We start from the raw sequence: 22,704 nt of genomic DNA on the forward strand, positions 1-22,704 counted from the left end.
TTTCTAGGCATTATAAAATTAAAGAGGGGATGGGATGGGATGAAAACAGTTTGCATAGTAAATGTCACATCTTGAGCTTGCACTTTTAAATGTCAAACTGTATGGGTTAGGAGCAGTTTTAGAAGGTGCTAAGCTCTTTCAGTGTCTCGTTACAGACTGTGTGCCCTAATGTTAGGATCTTGCTAGGAGTGAGTTCTATTCTGTGTAGTACAAAATGAAGCATTAAACCTATGGTAAACACCTGTGAGTGTTGCTTTTTAGGCAGTCCTTTTCTGTGCTGGCAGCTGAAAGTCTTCTGATGGAAGTTGATGGGAAACAACTTGAAATTCATGTTGTTCACTGTATCCTAAGCCACTGTGAAATTAGTCTTCCAGGGCCAAATCTATCACATCTAAATCTGATCTAGAGTTAGATTCAAATTTATCTACAGCAAAACAACTGTGTTAGATCAAGATCCATCTGCACCATAAATATGCAAGGTCAGTTTCACTTTATCAGAAATCCCAAAACCTAGGCTGCTGGAACTTTATTTCTGACTTTTAGTTCTAATTGAAAGATGTAGGCAGTGGGAAAATGTCATCACTGTTTGCATTGTGCTTCAGAGAGACCTAAAAACCAGTAAGGCTCCTTTTGCAGTCCTGCCCCAGCACTGTTTGTATGGCATTTACAGAACAACATAATTTATATCACAAATGAAGCATTTCTCTAGAGTCTTTTCCTCCAACCAGGTTATCAGAACTGATGTCTTGGGCATTCTTAGCATTTATGTATTTCTGTTTAGCACATTACAACCTGTACAGAGGTGAGGGAACATTGAAAGTATTCCACAGAGTTTATTGTTTTTTCCTTTGTTTTAAGGCAAAAAATAGTAAGCGAAAATTGATTATCACATAGACAAGGCCTGAGAGATTTTGCATGTTCTGCTCTTACAATATATGGAATTGTTGATTACAGAACTGATCCTGTTCTACTTTGTTAAAAAGGAAGATAATATTTTTTGAGTAATATAGATATATATCTTTTTAAAAAGTTAAAACACATGCATTTAGCTAACTGACACTTCAAATATGTTAGCATCTGATTTTAGTGCTGATTCCTTAAAATAGAAGTCACTTTTGTGCATTATTCATGCTCAGTCCAAAACTGTATGTACCATAAAGTCTTAAAATGAGCTGAGTCATCATCTTTCACTCTGAAAGATGATGTGTAGCTAAAAGTGCTTCAGGAAGTTTACATGTTGCATGTTAAAAGAGTTGAGGATATCCACTTGCAAGCAAAGTATCTGACTCTATTGTTAGCCCAGTGATGATGATTTTAACAATATAAATGTATTAGTCTATTTTTTCAGTTGTATTTTCTTAAAGCATTCTTTGCCTCCATATTATTAGTCCATTTTTTTACAATGTTTATTTTAGGTTATATAGAAAGACACAACCAAGACCCAGCAAAGTATTCAAAGTAAAATTAATCACAGGTTGACTTTACACTTTTTTGGGGCCTTTATTATCTTAAATGTGTTATAATGCAGTTAAACTGTTTATGTAGTCTTTAACTGTGGAAGATTGATCCAAAATATGAGTGACTATTTATCTGACTGCCTTTTTAGCTTTTGTTTGGCTCCAATAATAATTGAGTGGGTACAGGTATATGTCAATATATTGCTCAATTTAAAATTAAAGGGAAATTGGGAAAGAAAAAGTTCACATACAGATTAACCATATAGACACTAACAGTTAATTCTTTTTTTGAAGACAAGAAAAAGTTTAAACAGTGCCTGTTTGAAAAACTGTTTTTAGCTCCTCCAAACCTCATTTGCATTCTTCCTCCCTTCCTCATTGGTTTTGCTTGGTGTGGCACATAGCACCCGTTGGATATTTAACCACAGAGCCAGGACCTTGCCTTCCATCCCCTGGATGCAGCAGCCTGCTCTAGCAGACGGCTCTGTTCTCCAGGAATTCCCCCAGCAGCACTTACCAAGGGGCACTCCTGAGCCTCATGAAGCCACCAAAACAGCAAAAGCCTTCAAAGCAAAGGTGAAGGCCAGGCTGTACTGTTGAAGCTGTGGCCTTTCTGATGACAATGGTAGTCTTCTACTCAAATCAGTAGGACTGGGATTTAAATGCAGTGTTGCAAAATTTCCCCTTTTTCTCTGGTCCTTTCTTTTTATACCTTCATGTTGTTCTGTTGCTGCAGCAAAGAATGTTAGAATGGTGCCCTGCACAATTTCACAAGCTGGCCCATGCAGGCATGGTGAAGATGCTGTATGAGTCAACCATCTTTTCAGCTACTTTGTACAGCACAAGAATAATTTAATAAGACTCCATGGCCAGTTACTGTATTCACTTTTTCCTGTTTTGAAGTTGAAACAGCACAGAGAGATGATTCAGAGTTGCCAGCAGAGTGAAAAATGGAAGTGAGTTTCAAAAATTATAACACTGGTCTACTAATCAAATAAACTAATCTGAAAGGACCCAGTCCTTTGCTCTTTCAGTGCTTGAGTATCCCTTCCATTCATATGATTTCCTGATATAGTTTTCTCTGGCATGGATTTTAAAAGTAATGCTGATTTCTTCTTGGTATATTCATTTGCTGCACAGATCCAGGAAGCTCCTGAGTGTCCTGTGTACGGTGTAATAATCTTTGAATAAGCTTTAGCCTACCTAGGTTTGCATTTGTGTTAATTGAAGGTTAAAAACTAATACAAAGTGTGATATTTGCAAGAAGGGTAATCATACAGCCATAATCATGGCACAGTGTGCCCTTGCAAAGGCATGTTCTTCGCTATGAAATCATTTTATGCTTATATAGCTAAGAGTTGGAGTGCTGCTGCTGAAGGATGATGAGCCCGTGCGGTTTTTCATACCATGAGCAGAATTCTGAAACTGGTGATGTCAACAGCTAGCTTCTTTTGACTGTAATGGGTGTAGGACTTTACCACATTTTTTTCTCTATTCACACCTACTCATTCTGACCAACCAAACTTTCTAAATGGAGTATCTAACAACTTGGTTTAAAGATTGATCGATCTGCATGTATCCGATAAGGACATTCAGTTTTTTGAGCTCCTGTAAATATTTCAATCAAACCCTCCACCATTCTGAACACTCCCTGATTCCTGTTGCTCTCAGTATTATGAAAGCAGCTTATGTGGGACAGATCAGTCTGATAGTTTTCAAAACTAATCTGTGTGATGCTCTTTAGTCATTACAACTTGCTTGTTCTCAATAAGAAAAAGGCAGTAAACTGCCTAAGTAGAGCTCCTGAGGTTTTCTTGTTATTTCTGTTTTAGGACCCTATTAAACTTCCCTTTCTGACTCATCACCTCTTCTGTGGGTGGCTGAGGAAACACAGGGTAGCAAAAAGGAGCACAGCAGAAAGATTAGAAATAGAGCTTAGTATACAAGAAAACAACAAGTCCTCACAGGCTTGGGGGAGCATCCATTGTAGTCAACCAAGCTGAATGGCACTTAAGAATTGAAAGGCAGCATTGAGGAAGAGAAAGACAAGCAGCATTGGATGTTAAAACTAAAAATTAGCCCAGAAGTGTGGGTAGCCAGAGGATGGCATGGTCCCAGTGCCATCCTGATGGATCCCTAATGTTACTAGTTTAACCAATGTTTCCCATTGGTTACTGGTACTTTGAGACAAATGACAGTGTTTCTTCGTTTTACAATATCATCTAGTGTGGTAAAGAGAGCAGTGATGCTGGGAGAGTGGTCAGGTACAAACACCAAACTGCTAATTTCTCTTTTTGGGCCTGGATGCATGCACTGCTTTTGAGGTTCATACTTTGCCACTTGAGCTCATAGGACTTCTCACTGAGTGCCACTGTGGCCCAGCAGAGTTGAGAGGAAGGAGGATGTGTGTGCCTGTGATCAGGAGGAGAGTGTTCAAGAGGTGGCATGGGAGGGTGGTATGAAAGGAGGCAGCTTGAGCTGGAGGGGGAGTAGCACAACCAAAGAGTGATTCAGCTCTCATGAACCCCTCATGTTTGTCAAGAGCAATCCGGCCTCGTTAAACTATCTGCAGTGTGTGGAAGAGCTTTCTGAGTAAGCTTGGGTGTTTAATTAGTTACCTCTTTTCCATGGAGATAAATGTGGGGGAGCAGGAGCCCTTCTTGACTGGCTGCAGCCTTGGCCTGTGTGTTGGGGACTGTTTGGGAGAGGGAAGCAGCACGGCCAGGAAACAGCGCGGGAACTCGAAGCCCTGTGCTTTGTTCTCCAGCCCTCAGCTTCCTCCATTGATAAATTGGAGGAAATGACATCTACCACTTTCTAAAGTAGCAGGAGAAACATACTGTGTAACAGCAGAAAACACCCAACCCCCTCAGGAGGAGCGAAATAAACTGACATATAAATGAGCGCTTTGACGAAAGGCAACATTCTGTGTTTGAATGCCATGTACATCAGGTTTTGCTGGATCCTGGTTTACAGAGTGCACTGATGCCTATGTAGCTGTTCCATGTTCTTAGCAGGCATTCTTAAACATGCTACTGATTGGTGAAGAGGGTTTTGAAATACAAATCCTATCAGTTGATTACAAGCTAAGCATGTCTTTGTGGGGTCTCAGGTCCTGGAGAGTTCCAATATTTTTCCTGTCTAATAAGAGTGTAAAAAAGAATTTGTTATACTCTTATAATACAGACTTTATGCTGTGGCTCACAGCATGAGCACTTTTATTCTCAGATATGTTATTCTCTGGATAAAAAAACCCACAACCTCACAAAAAACTTAGAAAAAGCCTTAGGATTCAGCTGTCTCTGTTCTGAATTTGAGAACTGCTGATAACTACTGTGATTTGGGTATGTTCTCAGCCAAATAATGATTAAATTTTAACTATTAATATTTAACAAAATACTCAAATATTTTTTATATTACTGATGCTGTCACTTGTGCCAGGATTACTGAGAAAAAGCAATTTTGTTGGATGGAGAAATAAAGATCCCATCTTAGACCAGGAATCTGTAATTGTGGAGGTGAGTAGCAAATTTCCCAGGAGAGTGGAGGCTGCTGCTGCAGTTCAGAGCCCCGTGGCTCTGTCAGGGAGCAGTCAGCAAGCAGGACTGGAAACAGCATTTCACAAACATCATTCTCTAGAGTACAATATTTTGTGCTTACATTTATTGGCACACAGTTGCACAGAAGCATACACCTCACTCCTTTTTTTTTTTTTTTTTTTTTGAGCCTGGATTCATAACCAGTATTCAAAGTTTATTTGCTTGGAGAATGTTGGATTGATTTGCTAACTGTGTATTTTTACACCACTACTTCCAATGTGATTTTAACAGCCAATAGCTTACAAATAGTAAGAGCCAGAGTGCATGAAGAGCACTGGTGATGTCAACACTGTGACAACACATAATTCTGGACTGAAAATCTGGTGACTATAATGTGAGCCCAGTCTAATGCTCAGGGAGGCTGCACTGAAGATAGTATTAACTGAGGAGACCTGCTAGCCCATGAAGGGGAGGTGGCAGCTGTTATGAGATTAAGGAGAGAACTGGGTACGAGAGATATCTTCAGTCCTGGAAAAGGAATCAGCTACTAAATTCAGCTCCTTCCACTACCCCATGTCACAGCCAAGACTTCTCAGACACGACAGTTCAAGATAAAAACTCAATTTTGTATTGGAGATAATTCTCTGTAAGTGATGATCTGTCACATGTGATGGAGCACTCTGACAGCATCTCCCCAGAAGAATTCTAGCAAAAGAAAAATGGCATTTTCTACCTACATAAAAGATCTGCCACAGCTCAAAGCCCAGAGGAAAACTACAAGAACAATGATTAAATATGAACAGAGTGTTTCAAGCTAATCAGTGATGTACTTTGCCTACATTACCAAAAGTAGATCCAAGAGTAGGACCCTGAAAAGACAACTTGCACCTTTAATGGTGGAGATGCACGAGATAGGTGAGAGCACTATATACTCTAAAATCTATCACCTCCACGCTTTTCATAATCCACACAGAAAAAGCCAAGCTCAACCCAGTTTTCAGCAGTGCTGTATTTGCCATGTACCTACTTCCTTGTATAGACACTAACTAGAAAATAGTTAATAAATAACACTGTAATAAGAAAGCTGGAATTGCAACTTTTGTAAATTGCCTAAGCATATAACATGCAAATGATGTTGGTGCAATTCCCCCAAGTGCTGAATCTCTGAAAATTAGACCCTCACATTTAAGATTCTGTTCACAAACTATTCATTAGGGGAGCCAGATTAAAATTATCTTATGATCTGTGCTGCAAGTAATAGTATCTATAACGCTGTAAGAATTGCTGTATTTGATATTCAATATTGCTGTTTCATAGGTTCTACTGTGCTGTTTCAGATACAGATAAAGTAAGAAAATGGTGAAACACGTTAATGAAATAAAAGGCTGCAAAATACTGAAATCCATAAAGGATTACTCCATAGTAGCTAGTAGTCTCAAGCCACAGGATTTCATTGAGGCTTAGCAAGCTCAACAAGGATACCACGCAATTTATACAGAATAACTGACTTTATAGAGTGTTGCAGTAAATAAAGAATGATTAGATGTCATGCAACAGGGCCTTAAATAATCTCTCTTTCATCATATTTGAGAGAACTTTAGGCCATCTACTGAATCAACTGGTACAAGTCAAAGCCAATGCCAGCCAGATCTCCTGCTGCAGGAGATCTTCTGTTTTCTGTATAGGTATTTCTGTGTCATGTGTAGTGCACATAACTTGCAATTAGAGTTATTGTACCATAAACATGTTGAAAACAAGGCTTCCCCCTCCAGCATAGTGACAGTAGGTGGGACTTCCCACAGATTTCAGATCTTTTCAGATGCACATGATCACACTGAGTCCCACGAGCCCTGCCTGTACGCTGGAATTCTGAGACCATGTTGTGTATCTAAATGAGTTTCCCAGTGGTGTAGCAAAGCACCCATGAAGCACCTGACATCAAGAGACATCTTTAGCTTAGTAGGGCTGCTGATGGCTGCTGTGTGCTTTACAGACTCTTCTCAGGGAGCTCAGAAACACAATTTGGTCATATTTTTCTTCCCCTACTGCCAGCAGCTTCCGAAACTGTCGTTTTCATTGTGGTTACTGTGCTTTCTTCCAACAACTACCACTGACCTGGCAGGGCTGAAAATACCCTGCAGAGCAGTTTTGAGGCAGGGTAGAGCAGTTTTTGAGTTGCAGAGATGAACTGCAACTGAGCTGCTACTGGACTGCAGGGTCCAGCAGTTTTCATGAGCTGCTGCTGAACTGCAGGGTCCAGCAACTGCAGCTCTATCCCAGGGCCCTGGAGGCAAGAGAGAAAATCTGGAGAAACTTCTCCTTGGTTGAGGAGGATTGGGTTAGAGATCATTTAGGCAAACTTGATCTCACAAATCCATGGGGCCCTGATGGGATGCACACGAGTGCTAAGGAAGCTAGATGTTGTTAAACTGTCCATCACCTTTGAGGGGTCGTGGAGAACTGGAGAAATGCCTGAGGGCTGGAGGAAAAGCAGCGTCAGCCCTGTCTTCAAGAAGAGTAAGAAGGACCCAGGAAACTACAGGCCAGTTGCCTCACCTCAATCCTTGGAAAGATGATGGAGCTGCTCATCCTGGATGTCATCTCTTTGCAGTGGTTCCTGTGATAGGACAAGGCACAATGGGCACAAAATGGAACACAGAAAGTTCCACCTGAACATAAGGAAGGATTTCTTTCTTGTGAAGGTGGTGGTACACTGGGACAGACTGCCCATAGAGGCTGTGGAATCTCCTTCTCTGGAGGTATTCAAAAGCCATCTCAACGTGATCCTGTCCAAGCTGCTCTAGGTGAACCTGCTTTAGCAGGGGTGTTGGACTAGAGGTCCCATTCAACCCCAAAGATTCTGTGATCAGCTGCAGGATGGACTGTTCTGCTAGACCTGAGAAAGAAAGGGGCTGGGGACTGACAGTGAAAGCACTTCTGAGACAGAAGTGCAGTATTAGGGAGCAGAGGCTCAGAAAGGCATGTGAAATCTAGTGCTCTTCAGATGCCCTTCTGAACCTTTCTTCTCAGCGTTAGTCTACAGTATGTATTGAGTGGCTTGTAATATCTTTGTTTAGTCTGGAGGGAAAAGTAATAATTTTTGAATAATCAGTACAGAAGAAAAACAAGTGATATTTGGCAATGCAAAAACAAGATAAAAATACTTTTATAAGTAATTATATTTATATTTATGATGTTCCTATAAGGATATAATGAAAAAAACCAGAAAGAGATGAGAGCAATCCTGATCATACATTTGCAGTGTGATGTGGCACGTTCATAGCTTGGACTTAACGAGGGTTTGGGGAGAGACAGACTGTAAACAGAACTTTATCATATTCTGTTTTTCCAGGCAAAATCAATAGCTAGAAACAGATAAGCATGTTTTGTCAAAATTAGGCAACAACTTTGGCCTGGGTAATTTCTAATTCTTTTCAACTGAACATGGAGAAAATAACGAATCCTATTGCAGTAATTGGTTCTGCTACTGTACATATCCCCAATTTTCTGAACTGTCAAGCCTCATTTCTTCTGTTATGTGGATTGACAGTCCTCTATATAGTAATTCTCATTATGGTTTGAAGGACACCATGGCCTACTTTTCTGGGGTAAGCACTGACCAAGGGAAATGTAGTCTGCCATTACATTGTCCATGGTGTTCTGTAATGTTCACTATGCTGGTAGTGATATTTGGTTCCTTCTCATATGCTGGCAATTTGCTAAACAGGATGATTCACAGAGCTGTAATTCATCAGCCAAAGGCTTGGGTGTAATAGACTGTGGCAAGGTGACAAGTGTCCCAGTGCAGATAATTCGAGCTGAAAAAAACCAGGGAGATTTCAAAGGTGCAGCTGCTGTTTTAATGTATTTTGATGCAGCCATTTTGAATAATAATTTGTTCAGGATTACAAAGGGAGAGGATGAGCTGCTGAAGAGAGAGGAGGAACTTCCATCAAACCATGTGGTGGAAAACAGCATTTTCTCTGGGCTTGTCAGTCTCCTCTGAAATAATATCCTTCAGAGAGTTCTATGAGTTCATTACAAATTCGATATGAAAAAAGGTTATGTTTCCAGCAAGCCTTTTATTCTTTTAATTAGATTTTTCTGTTATTGATGGCCTCATAATAAAGGTTATATTTGAATGGAATTTTTACACTTACATGTCATTTGAAACTTCATAGAAACAGTGTGTGAAGTCATTGCACGCAAAAGTGCTATTAACTGCATGTCAGCATCCAATAAACTCTGTTTTAATCCTTTTTAAGATCTTGAAGTTTATCTGATGTAGTGACATTTTATGGCATTTAAATGTCTCATCAGTAGGACTTTGCTCTTCTCCTCATGCTCACAGCTCTTCAAGGACTCAAAGAGCAAAACACATTGCAGACAAAGCAGGGAAGATGACAAAAATAGGATGGATTGCCAACTGTTTCTCATGTAAATTGTTGTAGTCAGCTGAACTGCAAACATAAGCTGAAAGCTCAGGCTTCTCCAGAGGTTTGAAGCATGCTGAGGTGATCTAGAGTTGGAAGGATGCTTATGCTGAAAACTAAGTTAAATTTACATTCAGCTGGAAGGCCTAAAGGGCAGAAATACAAAACACTAGTCTTGGTACCATAAAGCCATATTACCACATACTATGTCATCCATTGTGAAACTGTTCTCAAAATCTTCAAACTGCCAACTGGTTTCAGACACAACATGAGGGGTTTGTGAAATGAAACCTGACACATATGAAAATAGTTTGAATGACTGAGAAACAGAGTGAACTGATTTTATTAACTGTTTTCCCTGCAGTGCATCAAACTCTAATGTCACAGCAGTGGGCAGGTGAGCAAGGAGCCCAAACCCCAGCCCCAGCACAGAAGCTGCCTCTGCATCCAACACACACAGAGTGGGTGGAGAGCAGGGCAGGAGTGGTCAGGTCTTTCCCCTTAGGTAGAGGAAAAGGATTGGGCACTTTGCAAGTCACTGTTTTCTCACTGGCTTCACACATTAGGTGTGAACACACTCCCCACCAACACCACAGTTTTTGGCTCAGTGCTGTCAGCAGCTCACACATGTGGCCTGTCTTCCACCCGGCCTTGGAGGCTCTTAGGTAGGGAGGACTGTGACCAACCACCTCATCCATCCTGTACTGCACCTCTACCTTGCAGCCATACAGAGAGGACTCAGTAAAGGAGGAGCAGTTTGCAGAAAGTGCAATGAATTCAAAAGAGTCACAGAAATTGTTGTCTTTGTTATTTGAGTGCTTTCCTTGGGTTTGCTCTGCCAAGTTGGATGCTGGTGTGCAGCACTGATGAAGGAGAGGATGTTGAGTCTTGCTGGAGCATTAGGGAGGCCTGCCTCTAATTAAAGAAGCTTCTAATACATAAATATGTGCAAATACATAAGAACTTGAGATGGGTATTGCCTGTTCTCAGCTTCTTTTTCTTGCCTCTGTCAAGGTCGGGATTGAAGGCACTTGAGATGGTTATTTTGCATTCAGCCTTAGATGTTATTATTTCTTATCTATATTACAAGTCATGAGTTCTACAGCATTCTACTAACAAGCTACAAAATGGCTATCTTTCTCTCCAAGGCCTTTTAAGGCTAAACTATCCAATTCAGAAATGACACCTAAATTATTTTCCCTTTTAACCCAATAACTAATCCCTTGAAGTCCACAATGCAGACTTTTCTGTCCAATTACAAAATACCACCCAAACTCATGAAGAAGAAGGTGAAGAAGAACAAGCAGACACCATGCTAAAACCTCCATCTTGCCCCATATATATTGCTATATTCTAAAACCTTAAACTCTAAGTTTTCCACCCTGGGATATTACACACTCCTAATCAAATGATACACCCATCATCCCAGTGCTATCAATCAATTTTGGAAACCTTTTCCACAGCCTCAGGTCAAATGCAGTGCTCTCCTGGGAGTCAGAGTCTGTGAGCACAGAAAATCTAAAATTCTCAGCATCCAGAACTCCAGCAGGGTGTCAGCATACCTTGTGCATGGATCTTGCACATATCATGTGCATCAGAGACATTTTGAGATTAAATCCACTATGGGCCCTTCCCAGTTTCCATGTCTGCCAGCTTATTGCAGAGCTATCTGTCTCCAGAGACCTTCAAATGCTTGCAATGGTTTATTGCTTGTCCTGTTACTGAGCCAGGAAAACTCTGAAATCAAATGGCTTTGTCTCATAAAGAGTGGCCAACACCCTTCTAAGAAACAGAATTTCATCTTTTTCCAAGTAGCGTAAATTTTGCGCTTGCCGAGCTCAGCCTCCAAATTGCTTCCCTGAGGAAGCCAGTGGCACGTAGAGAAAGAGTTGTTTAGTGCCTGTAATTGAGAGGAGAAATGAGATCTCAAGGGTGTTGGAGACTGAGCTGAGGCTGGGTATGGCCAGGAATATTTTGAGAAAGAAATATATTTTTGTAGACCTCAAACCATACCGTGTTTTTGAGCCCAGCTGAACACATGACTGAGTGTCTGTGGACTGAATATAGGTGTGCTGGCATCCTGGGATGTGGCAGGAAGGCTCTGTATGATTTATGTGTATGTTACTTGTACACCACAATCTATTTATGGCTACCCTGTGGCAGAGCTGTGGATTGTCTCCCTGAGAACACTTAACAAAACTAAACAACCTCCTCACTCACTGAGACATCTCATGTGCTATTTAGAAGGAACTCAGCTCTAGGTGAGCAAAATGGGGCCAGATGGGTGTCATCAATGCTGTTGGGAATGGCTATACACAGACCAAAAATTATCAAAATGGAGAAGCACCACAAAAAATCAGGGTTTGTGGGGCTACACTTCTGGGACCCCATCTTTGAAATTGTCAAGTCATGATGCAAATAGCCATCAGATGTCTTCCCTGGGGTGCTTCACTCATGTAAAACATCCTGACTTCAGCCACTGACAGCTATTTATATTCCAATTTTACCACACATTTTGTGTAAATATTAGTCTGTAGTCCAGGCTGAGGTTGTTTCTAACTTTATCTCAGTTGGTTTGCCTGCCCCTATTTATAACACTCTTGCCTCCTTTCCTGAAAGTTGCCACACAGCTAAATTTATGATCTGACCAGCCACTGTTTACTCTGCACCTCTGCAGAAAAGGAAAGAAAACATCACAGCTCCATCTCCTCAGCATGAGGGATGCCACTGCGCAGGCTGAATTTGGTCTCAGATCCACTTGAAAATTTCTGGCAAATATCCTTTCAATATGTTATAAATGATCAAATCAGTAGCTAAATTTAGAAAAAAATTAACAAAGATTTATTAGGTTGATAACAAAAAATAGAAAATTTTGAAAAGCCCACAGCCAAGACAGCGTCAGCCCCGGGTGTGAACGCTGGGTGACTTAGGGTTCCAGCTGACAGAGCTGACAGTGCTTCCCCAGAGGTTCACCCCGAGTGTTTCTAGAGGGAGCTTATAAACAGTTTATTCTGCCTGAGGCAGAGATGACCACATATTTCTTTGTGTCTCTTCGCATGTAAAGTTGAATCCATACATGTGCAAGAACAGACAAAGGCAAATTCAGAGACACAGACGAATGTCTGAGTGTCCAGGCAGAAGCTTCATTCACATGTACCAGTTCCTGAGTACCCAGATCTAATCATGCCCAGGTGTGAGTTCCTTGAGACATTCCATTAATCACCATCCAGGAAGGTCCAGATGCTATCTCCCAGGTGTAGGTGTTAGAGGAAATCTTCTGTGATGGCTCAGGACTGTCCCATTCATAAGGTAAAAAGGCCTGATATTATCTTAACGTTCCTCCGGGAACTGGTTACAATGATAATAGCACTCGGTTTCCAGCCAGAGTGGTTAGAAGCATAACTTTGGGTTTTATAATATTTTATACACACCTATATCTATTTTTATAGCATGCATTATCTTTACCATATATCACAAATACGTGAGAAAAAGAAGTATTCAGAAATTAAGGTTGAAACACTTCAGGTAATTTAGTCTGCCTAACACCACATACAAATCCAGTTCACCTAGTTCTCCTGCTGAGATTCTTCACCTGCAGCAGTTTTTTAAATCTATATCCCTTCCTCGCTCAGAGCTCTGAAGTGATGAAAATTAAAAACTAAAGAATTTTTGCAGGTTATGTTTTTCAAAGGCCAGTTTTTCTCATGGTAGAACTTGCACTTTGAGATTGAGTTTTTCTGCCTTGAGCTTTCACTCATCCACCAAGATTGCACATCCCCCTATAATCCGAAATCTTTCCTGTAGTCTAACCATGATGGAACATGTATTGTGTATCAGATTGAAGTATCTCACTGAAGTGCATTGTCAATACCTCAAGTCACTGTTTTGCTTTCATTATGTATCCTTTTTGATCTCTCAGCATAAATGTTGGTGTTGACACAATGAAAATGTTTTTGGGAATGACAGAGACATGATCCTTACTAGTGATATCTTACATGAGCTTCCATTACTGGTCACAAGGTTTTTCCTTTTGTAGATGTGTTTAGTGATGTCAGGTACTCAAGTGATGCAAATCCATCTGTACAAATGATTTCACCTCACTTTCATTTACACTTATTTACATAGTTATATGTGCTCTCTGTAAATTGGATATTTGATTATATCGTTTTTCAGATCAGTATAAAGAAACTGAAACCATCAGGCACTACATGGCACTCATCCACAAACACTCCTGGGTGGTGTCGAGACATTTGAAGTTAACTACATATCAGTATCATTAAACTAATTTCAGGTAGTTATTATTTTAAAATTGAATTATTTCAAAATTGAAGATATCGGGCATGGCATGGAGCATAGTACAAAATTACCAAGTTAAAATTGTATCAAAGAAGAAGGAAAGCTTACTTGACATTTTGCTTGGTAAAATAACTTTAATTGAAATTGAGTAAGTTGTCGCTCTTTGATTGTCCCTCTCTCCCCCTACCCAGCTGTCCAATGTAAATAACACATTATGTTTTTTTCCATGATGGCCCAGATAATGAAAATTTCTATGTTTACTCCTTTGGAGTACTACAGGTCTTCTGGCTTTTCTCTCCTGGGAACTTTCTCAGCTTACCACACTTAGTCAGAAACGAAGTCAAATGTTCAGAAAGTTTCTGGACAATTCTTTTAATATTTCTACATGAAGAAAGAGATACAAATCCATCCTTCTTACTTAAAGGGTACTACTCCTTTAGTATTAAACATTTGGTTGAAGTAATGTTGTATGACTTGGAAACATCAATTGACACAGTAAGAGCAGATGGCATCTTCAGTGTGAAACAGGTGTTTATGCTCAATAAACAAAGCACAGACCGGGGCTTGGGTTTTGCTGCAGAACATCATGTGAGTGTTGATGCTCCCCAGCAGGAAATATGAAACATAACATTGACTCACTTTGGTGTGTACTGCAAACCCACAAAACATTATTCTTTGAGTCTCACACGTCTCAGGCTTGACAAAGACCATCAATTTATGCACTTCTTTCATTTTTTGAAGTACGCTTTTTCTGAAGAAATTGGTAAAGCTTCTGCTGGCACAGGGCTATGATGCTGAGAAACCTGTGAGAGCCACCTCATTGCCTCATACTACCTCCCTTTACAGCACCTCTCTGCTTGTTTAAGGATGAAGTCATTGCTCTGAAACACTTTCCTTTGGAAGGACAGCAACAAGCAATCCTGAGCTGCATTCACTGCAAGTATTCATCAAAAAAGGAGAAATTTTTAAACCTTATTTTTCTGATTTCAGCATAGACATGAAAACAAATTTTCAATGATCAAACCACAGCAGTTACCATCTAGTATTTAATGAGTGACAGGTTTCATTCAGACTGATGTGCACACTCTTTTTTTGGGCCTTTTTTCTCCTCCTTCCTTTCTGGCACTGAAATACAGAGCCAGACTCTTTATGATAACTCTATTTTGCTAATTAATCTAATTAAGTGCTGTATGTAATTTTGCAGAGTAGAGCAAGCTATTCAAGATTGTCATCATTAGGTTAAAGAGCTGACAATTGATGGAGATAATTTTTTCTTAACAGGCTGTAACCTTTCTGCAGGCAACCCCCTCCCCCAGGGGAGTTCTTCAATTAAATCAATAATGCTTCTGGGGAGAAAGAAGAACTTTGCTTTTTAAGAATCATGTAAACAGATTTTCAGCAGCTTCTCATTGCTTTCCTTGAGAAGAAAAGCAGCAGCTGTTTATTAATACCTGCTGTGCTTTGACGAGTTTGCCTTTAAGAATAGCAGCTAGGTATGGTGCAAGTTGAGAAGAAAAGGTTTTGAATGTGGTGTGTGGGGTCTGGAGGAACCTTGGCAAAATAAAACAGTTTCTGGATCGGGTAAATGTCAGAACTTGGAGTGATTCCTAGGCAGGCTAGGGAAATGAGCTTTAAACTGCTGGCATATTTGTTATTGTTTGGATACAAGAAGGCCTGACCAGAAGATAAATGTCACGGGAGGAAGAGGTGGGGAAAGCTCATCATGATGACTTTTGCCAGCCTTAAGGCTTTAATAAGCAGGATGTGGTTGAGGCTTTTTTGGTTTTTAAAGTACAATTCCCAAATGGCATTGTTTTGCCCACAGAATACCCAGTGAGCTCAGAAGTCCTGGAGGACCGAGCATTCCTCTGTCCCTACAGGAAGGAGCCCCTCAGTCCTCAGTGGTGAGGAAATGCTGATGTCCCCGGTCCAAGCAAGCTCTAGGCAAAGTTCAGTGGTGACTTCATGCAGGCAGGACAGAGCTGTGCCCATGGAGTGACCAAACCTATGTGTCCTTCTGATGTCCTCTGTAAATGGAGGCATCTGTAGCAGCCAGAAGGAGATTTTCTTGTGCTTAGTCTAGTTAAGATGCCTGGTTATCTTCTCTGAGAAAAGGGTGTGTAACAGCTTGGTGTGGCTGAGTTTCACCTCTTTTCCTTGGCTCAGCTCCTTTCCTCAACTGGCTCAGGGTGTCCTGAGGATGTGGCCACAGAGATGCTTCTGTCTCCCTCTCTGCACAGCCTGACCTCACTGGTAAAAAGCTTATCTTTGTTAGCTCCTGCTTTTGTGGGAAATATCCTCTTGCTTGTAGCAAGGATGGCTGCTTTCTCAGTTTTACTTCCCAGCCTGATCCTCTAACCACAGCAGTTCTCAGGCTGTCAGGCACTGGAGCAGTGTCTGCTGCAGAGCCCCTTCTCCTCAGTGGACAGGTGCCAGGTCTGCACAAGGATTTCACCAGTTTGGAGAAGTACACAGGGGGAAAAAGCTCACATGAGGTAATAGTATCAACAAAACTTGGGCTACAACAAGAAGCAAGTCATAAATATCACAGTAGCTTTGGGTTTTGGTGAATTTTGTACCATGTTACAGACCATGCTTAGCTTGTTTGAACCATGTATCTGTCATCTCCACTTAATAATGTTCATTAAAAACTCCATCAATATGATGTGGGGTACGCCATGCTCTATAAAAGATCTCTGAGCATGGCTGCCAATACTGAAAATGGAAAGTTAAATATAAGTTCAGGTCAGTGCTAAACTGGTGTTTAGGGATCCCATTGGGTGGGGAATATTTGGACAAAATTAATTTGGAGAATTTTCACTATGAATTCAGAGACTGTTTTCATTTGAATCCTTGTACTTGGATCTATTGAACTAATTTCTAGCAGGTGCCTTAACTCAAAAGATTGAGCTTTATTTTTTTTGCTATGTCTGCAAGCCTCAATGCTACAATAGGTAATATACCAAAGCATACCATTGTTTCTTGTTCATTTGGTAAATGGGAATTTGACACTGCTAAGGACATTAAAAGTATTCCATTCCCCGTATCATATATTTAAAGTGGTTTTTATTTAATTTGGTTTCTGTCCTTGGCTGTTAGAGCTAGAAAGTTACTTCATGTAATAAGGAAAGAGAATTGCAGCTTTTATTAAAATGAGAAACCAGCTTTATAGGGGTTTTGAAGGTTTTATTCAAGTCCTTACTTTCATCACCTTCACAGTATTCAGCTAAATTTCTCTTACAGATGCACACAGCAGATTGCTCACAGAGGTGGTGTCCCAGCAAAGCTGACTGCCACCAAGAGAGACAATGGCACAATGTCACTTCTATGTGACTTCTATGCTATGGCCCCAATGGAAATCTTTCTGTTTGCACCAAAAAGAAAGTGTGGTTATAAAAATTAGGGGAAAATCCCCACCCACTTACTTTTCTGTTGCTGTTTGTGTGTTCAGTGTGGTTTTAGGGACACAAGAACTATTGCCAAGACTCACAAGAGCTTCTTCATGTAGGAAATATGGTGCCATTAGCCAAAAGAATGATACTGAGGCTTAAAGCTTTTGGGACTTAAAAATGGGACTGCAAGTTGTGCACTGGACACTATTTCTCCTATGGGACATTTCCACTAACTACAACTGTAACTATGCTCAGCATTGCTTTCTTCTGAGGGATTGAATCATGTGCTTGTCAGAGCACAAGCGCTGCTGCAAGGCTATTTATGTAGCTCCTTGTCTGTGACAGATGCACCAAAGGAAAGGGGCTGCTTTGATCTCAGGCAGCGAGAGCAGAGTGGTGCACACACGAGACCTGAGCTCCCTTCCTGGCGCTGTCATTCAGCGTGTCAAACTGCGCTGGGCAAATCAGCTTCCTCAGCTCTCTGCCTCCAAAGTGAAACAGATGGGCTCTATCAGCTTCCTCCCCCTGTTCCACGAGGATGAAGCACATACTGATGAAAACTCCCCCTGGGCAGATAACTTTGAGAGCTACAGGCTCCAAGGAGCACAAAAGGGTTAACCTAATAGAAGGGTGATTTTTTTTTTTTCCCATATTGTGGTTTTAGTGAGAAGGGACATTTATTTTTAATAATTTTCCATTTAGATTTTGTCTTAGATTAGTTTTTGAGGGTGGATCTCCATTAATAGAATGTTCATCATGCTCACTGCACATGGCCACACAGGCAATTTTGCCTTTAGGAGGAGGCAGCACATAAATGGCAGCACACACTGGTCATTTCTTCTGTTGTACTGGTGTTACAAAAGTGAAAACAACCCATGCCTCTGTAGATGCTGTGTGTGATTTAAGGGGAACTAGATGGACACCAGTTTTTTAAATCCAGTTCTTTGTAAAACATAATTTCAGTAAGAAAATAACATCTAATACAATTGGAAACCAATTCAAGTCAAAATTAATCTAGAGATCAGAGATCTATACTACATAGTGATCTTCAAATGGACAAAGCAGAAGTGTAGATTTTTACATTCATGTATCTTGCTTAACACTCTTTACTTCCTCTAATGACTTCAGTTTGCTCAATCAATTTTCCTCCAGCATGGCTTATGGCTGGAGGGTATTTTGGACTCATTCAAGCATCTCAGAATACTTTACAAATAAAACAGAGGCAACTGACCATAAAGAAAATGATATTACCAGTAGTGTTATTAACATTTTCTCAACAGAAGTGATGGAGGAGAGAAAAGTCCACACCCTCTTTGGGGAATGAGAGCTGCATCTCAGGTTGGGGGATCTAAGAGGGAAACTGGACTTGTCAATACTTGCCCTGCATGTTCATTACATTGACATTGCTTCTCAGGCCAGGACTGTGTTTTGGTAAAGTTACTGCAAGACCAGCGTGAGCCTTCTCTGCATTCCCCAGAAATCATGCAGGGATGAGATGGGTATGCTGTTTGTGATCACCTTGCCCACAGAGTGTTGTGCTAGGGGTGACCCAAAGAAGCTGCTTGCAGTGGAAACAGGATGGATTTCCTGTGCAGATAAATCTAGGACAGGGGATGGCTCTATTCAGTGTTGAACTGGCAAGGCAAAATAAGGAAAACAAAAAAAGGCAAACGCATTACATGAACGAAAGAGGGAACTTATTCAAAGCAAGAACTAAGATTGCTGGAATCTTGTCTGTTTTTAAAAATAAAATCTCTGTCAGAGTAAGGGGAAAGAGTATATTTAGAGCCTGAGAAACAACTTGGTTTTCCTGGCTCTATTTATGTACAGTTTTGCCAGGCTCCAGCTAAAACCACCCAGTTTTTCCTCTTAGAAACAAACAACCCTGTTTGCTCCCAAAACTCAAAGAAAACTTAATTCACTTTAAGCTGCTAAAAAACCTTCCTGCATATTGGGTTAGCATTGTGTGCCAGGCTTCAGCATGCTGAGAAATGAAAAAGTGCTTTGTAATGGAAAAGCTAGCTCACTCCTCGCTGTGTGGTGCCACAGCAATAAAAAAAAAGGTTGCAAACCTTTTGCTGGTAAAGAGGTCAGAAGGAACAGGGGATTAATTTAAAAAGTTCAGACTCAAGATCACTGTGATCAAAACTATAGTTTCTGTCCATTCCCAGCCTCAGAGAATGCTGGTTTTCTTGGATATTTGGTAATTCAATGAATTGCATGATAGAAAAAGAAAGCTGCACTGTTATAGAGTGGGAGGTTAATGAAGTTCATTTAACAGACCAGTGGTGCAAACCTGTTATCAGATGGCTTGTGCAGATCCCAGATGGCTTAAGTAAAGCTGAGAGCTTGAAACAGGTACTTCACATTTTATCTTTGGATTACTAAAGCATCAAGATACAGCTCTTCTGCAGCAAGGTTAATGACTTTCCATAATTATGTGTTTTCACCAAGAAGGAACACATTTCAGCACCTCCAAGTCATATTTTTTGTCAGATAATTGAATTATTTTTCTCATGGCAGAACAGTACTGGAAAACCTCAGACCTTGTCCTCAATTGCTACTTTGTGCACAAAGCAGGCACCATGCTGAGCATGGCCTACTCTTCATCCTTCCCTGCCAGCTGAGGAGCCACATCTGGCCACTGGAAGGAGAAACTAAGAAGTCCCACAGCCACTGCATCCCTGGCTGTGGTAACTGCAGAGCTGAACAGAACTGAGCTACTTCTGCATCTTACATACTGCCTGGCTAGGGTGGAGCAGGCAGTCTGTAGAGCTAGCTCAGTTTCCAGAAATCTCTTTGTGTCTGTGACTAAATTCCTCATACTGTCACGTATCACTAATGCCCTACCAGCTCAGTCTCTGCACCACCTAATGCTTGTAACACCAGCCTTCATACTTTAATATATGTCATGTAGTTATATGTTTGTAAAGCAAACTGTATTGATTAATTCTGCTGTTGCTCAGTTAGCCACACCATTCAGGTAAACCAACAACTCTTCTTGGCAGTCTTGGATCCCCCCATCACAGCAGATATGCAGTGAACTATCATCACTGGCTGTCCTTTTGCGTACAGCTTTCCCCATTCTCTTCTCCAGATCTGTAGGCAGTGTTTTGATAATGCAGTTCTTCTAAGAGCTGAAAGGAAGGAAATCAAATGTTTTGTTGCCCATCTAGGGGGAAAAAAAAAATCAAGGCAAGGTCTTGCAAGAGCAGGCGTGGCTCTAGGTTCAGGCACGTGGTTGCTGTGAGACTATGAAATGTTTGGTGGGGTGTAGACTGGGTGTATATATGTACACACATGAATATATATCATCTTCATGGATATCCTCTTCATCCCCAGGGCTATGTTCACTATAAACAGCTACAAAACCCTGTTGGCTCCACATTTGCCACCCAGCACCTGAATGCTCTGCTGTTTCAGGGCTGAGCACCTTAAACCACTATATCTGCACATGTGCTGCTTGATGAGATGCATGTTTGTGGAGGGCTGTGGGGAGGTGCCCCAGGAGCCACCTTCAGGTGGGACACCTACCTCCAGCTCCTTTGACCACCTATGGCCAGCACTGCTGCAAAGGAGACTGGGCTGGGAAGGCAAGAGCCCTGTGACAACAGTGCTTTCCCTGCATCTCTTTGCAGGTTTTCTTGGCAGTCATTGGAGCACAGAATGGCAGGTGTCTACCCCATGTGAAGTTTAAATGTTTGCAGATGTCTCTCTTCCTCCACATTCACCCCAGCAGGCTATGGTCACATCTTTCCTCTGGCCAGAATAAGGCTCTGTGCCTGCCCCTCCCTGGGGATCTTAGATTCAGCACACCCCTAAGGACAGAGATGCAGGCACTGGAGCGAGATCAGCAAGGTTGCTGGTGCTCAGGTCCTTCTTCAGGGCATCAAACAGCAAGACTTGATTTCTGGAGACATCAAGAAACATTCCCTCTGAGCCCACCCCAAGAGAAAAGCACACATGGGGGTCTCAGCAGCACCCTTTCCTGGCAGCTTCTGGGTGTGAAAGCAGCCTCTGGCACAGCCAGGGAGACAGGGAGGATAATAAAATCACACAACATATCACATAATAAATATAGGTAACCATAGCATTAACTTTAATAATCTATTGCTTTCACAGGCCAAAACACAGCATTTTAGTTAAGACATTGCATTTCACTTGCATCTGGTGTTTACACAAGCCAGTGATTCAATGCCAGACAAATTGTGCATAATCCATTTGGTAAAGAGCTGTTAAAATAGCTGCCCGCAGCATTTCTTCTCTGTCATCTCCCTAGAGGCAGTGCCTGGTTCTTTGGGCAAGAAAAAGCCAATGGCAGTTCCAGCTTAATCAGTTCATTCACCCTTTCAGGAGAAATGCCCAAAAACCAGCAACCATTTTATGTGTCTTCAAAATTGGATGACTCGGTAAAGTGATGTCTTCAAGGTGGCTCTCTAATCAGCTCTCTTTTATGCATATCAAGGATGATAACATATGGAATCTATGAAAGAGGACATTTAAAGCTATGAAAGGTAGCTTTAATCTTCTAGAAGAGTATAAAAGGATGCCTCAACAAAGCTTTGTGGAGGTCACTCAAAGGACTCCTGCCAATGTTGCTTAAATAAGAGTAAACTCAGTTATTCATTCATTTTTAGTCCCTGTTTGCTTCAAGTTTCCTGTCAAAGATACCTTGATCTTTCTTCTTTTCTCTGTGCCTCATGGCTGAGCAAAATTAGTAATTTGGGGTTTGGAGATGTGGTGGGATAAGCCATGTTATGTAAGCAGCTTCAGACTGCATTTCTATGGATCCTTTTTTTTTCCTTTTCAGAAGAAGTGTATTCCATGAAGAGACAGCCAAGTTGACTAGGTGCACCCCTGCTCTTCTGAAAATAAAAATGTGAATATCAAAGCTAAGGGAAGAAACAAAGACTCAAAATGAATTCCCAATACACTCACTCACTAATCCTCCTGGAAGTAAAATCCTGTTTGGAGATAAAACTACTCTTTTTCTGTGCCAATTTGTAAATGTGACTCAGCATCCTTTGCTGAGACACCCAAAGTTTGCTATTCAAGTGGAGCAAACACGTGTTGATGAGGACAAGATTGGTGAATTAGGGTTAATACAGCCAATCATGTAAGAAAATTACTGAATGCAAACCATCATATGTATCCAAAGACAATTCATGAGTAGAATGCAAGCGTTCAACAGCAGCACTCTCTAGGGTAAGCTGCCACCTTATTTACTGCATTCCTGTGCAGGACCCACAATATACTGAGGGTCCTGAACAGCACAGCCAAGAACATGGTTTAAATTGCTCCTTGTTACTGCACATCTGCTAGGAGTGTGCTGCTTCCTGGTGCTCAGATGGCAGTCTCAGGGATGTTTTTGGGAGAGAAGAGAAGCTAGCCCTGGTAATCATGTCCTGCTTCCTGCCATGGACACGATCTGTTTGGGGCAAGAGTGGAAGGTCTCTGTTCTGTGCTGTGCTTTCCAGATGCACCCTCACCTCACAGCTTGAATGGAAGCTCAAGAAATAAAACTATCTTTTATGGACAATCAACTCAGGCAGGGCAAAAGCTAAAGCAACCACTGAGAGCTTATAAT

The sequence above is a fragment of the Agelaius tricolor genome, unplaced genomic scaffold (genome assembly GCF_023055355.1).
Source record: "Agelaius tricolor isolate 1412-34295 unplaced genomic scaffold, bAgeTri1.0.p SCAF_6, whole genome shotgun sequence".
Taxonomy (NCBI): Eukaryota; Metazoa; Chordata; class Aves; order Passeriformes; family Icteridae; genus Agelaius; species Agelaius tricolor.